Here is a 2510-nt window from a genome sequence, read left to right as displayed (position 1 = left end):
TATACTTTCCTTGTAAGAGATTCCTTAGATTCATTCATGGTTTGTGGTTCTGGAAGCCCTCCAATTGGGTTACATATGATAGGTACTTTGCCCTGTTTATGCAAAAGTTGAGTAAGAATCCATTAGCAACTTATCCTAAATGGAATACCCACAAAGCATAACAAATATTAATATAAACACACTTTACTTAAAAAGATCTCATCTTAACAATCCCCTAATAGAGTTAATATTTTAATGCAATTCCACATCTAACAAGAGAATACAATCTGTAGGAAAGTATTTTGTTTTGTTACATTTTTTGACTCAGGAATACTTGAATTCAAAGCCTTAAACCTATTATTAAAATTTTACTGTGGACAAATTTTTTAAAATCCATTTAATAAATATTCCCTATCTACAAGTCAGAGTATATAGGTGCTTTACATGCATAATTTCTAATCCTCATATTTCTTTATGAGATAGAAATCATTATCACTATTTGTTATCCTCCAGTGAGAATTCTGGGGTTCACAGTTTAAGTATTTGCCCCCAAATCCTACAGCCAGTAAATGGTGGAAAAATAATCAAACCAGTGTTTTGACGTATGCAATTTCCACAAATTAAATTTTCATGCATGTAGTGAATTAATAGTTTCCCCCCAAATTCCTGTGCATGGGAACTTCAGAATGTGACTATATTTGAAAATAGGGTCTTCACAGTAGTAAGTAGTTAAAGGTCTAGTGATAAAATCATTCTGGACTCAGCATGGGATGACTGGAGTCTTTATAAGGAGAGGGAAGACACAAGGTAGGAGGTTGTGTGAAAATGGAGGCCAAGGCTGATGTTATGCAGCCACAGCTGTGGAATGCCAAGGGCCGCCAGAAGCTGGAAAGGTGAGGAAGGACTATTTACAGGCTTCAGAGGGACCATGGCCCTGCCAACACCTTACTGCTGTCCTCTGGCCTCTACATATATGACAGAATACATTTCTGTCATTTTAAGCCACCAGGTTTGTGGTGATTTGTTGTGGCAGCCGTAGTAAACTAATATGATGCCATCATATCTTTATCTGTCAAGAATGGCCTAAAATATTTAAACATAGTATTAAATACAAAGCACTTTTTAGATCACCAGGACCATAGTGGGCATGGAGTGCCACTATGAAACAATGAAACTACTGACAACAGAACTTTCCATTGACAGAATCTGGTCTCATGTTGGATAATGATAAATAAAAGATTTAAAAAAAATGCACAGAAAGAGATTCCATTGTGCTTTTTCAGGGAATCATCCTATGTAGCACCTAGAAAATTTTATGCAAAGTGAGGAAAGTTGCTTGGTTGATTATGTCAACACAGTGAATATACATGATGATATGTGATAGGAGAAAAACAAAACAAAAACACACACCGATTTCTACATTAACTTGGAAGAAAACAAACTAGTTTAAAGAATATTCTCTGAAATTATAGGAACATAGCAACTACTATAAGAAATAGGTTGGGTTTCAGAGAGAATTAGAAGACTTGTGACTCAAATTTGTTCCAGTTAAATGATGACAAGTGAAACAGCAAAATATGCAGTTATCTAGAGATTGAAATGTATCACAAAACATTAATTAAATACAAATTGTTAACTATATCAATTATTAAGATATTATTATTTACATATCATACAACTAATCCATTTAAGGTGCACAATTCAATGGCTTACAATATTTTCTCAGAGCACAACTATCACTACAAATAATTTAAGAATATTATCATTGCATCTTCCCCCACCCAAAAAAAAAAACAATTATCTTTTAGCAGTCACTTTTTTCCCCATTACTTCCAGGTGTACAAAACAACAGTGATTAGACATTTATATACCTTACAAAGTAATAACCCCAACAAATCTATTGCCCATCTGACACTGTACATAGATATTACAGTATCATTGACTACGTTTCCTATGCTGTTCTATCTATCCCCATGACTATATTTTTCAAATTATAGTTGACATTTAATATTATTTTATATTAGTTTCAGGTGTACAACATAGTGGTTAGACAATTACATAATTTTTGAAGTTATCACCCAGGTAAGTCTAGTAGCCATCTGACACTATACATAGTTGTTGAAACATTATTGACTATATTCCCTATGCTGTACATTACATCCCTGTGACACCTTTGCAACTACCAATTTGTACTTAATCCCTTCACTTTTCTCATGCAGCCCCTCAAACCTTCTCACATCTAAAAAACATCAGTTTGTTCTCTGTATCTATGGATCTGTTTCTGGGTATTCCTGGTTTGATTATTTTGTTTTTTAGATTCTACATGTATATGAGATCATATGGCATTTGTCTTTCTCAGTCTTACTTATTTCACTTAACATAATACCCTCTAGGTCTATCAATATTGTCTCCAACGGTAAGATTTCACTCTTTTTATGACACAGTAATACTCCATTGTATATATGTACCACATCTTCTCTATCCAATCATCTATTGATGGGCATTTCAGTTGTTTCTTATCTTGTCTATTG

This window comes from Rhinolophus sinicus, chromosome 17 (genome assembly GCF_057876585.1).
Source record: "Rhinolophus sinicus isolate RSI-liver-muscle chromosome 17, RSI-T2T, whole genome shotgun sequence".
NCBI classification, from domain to species: Eukaryota; Metazoa; Chordata; class Mammalia; order Chiroptera; family Rhinolophidae; genus Rhinolophus; species Rhinolophus sinicus.
Note: the sequence above shows the minus strand (reverse complement) of the source record.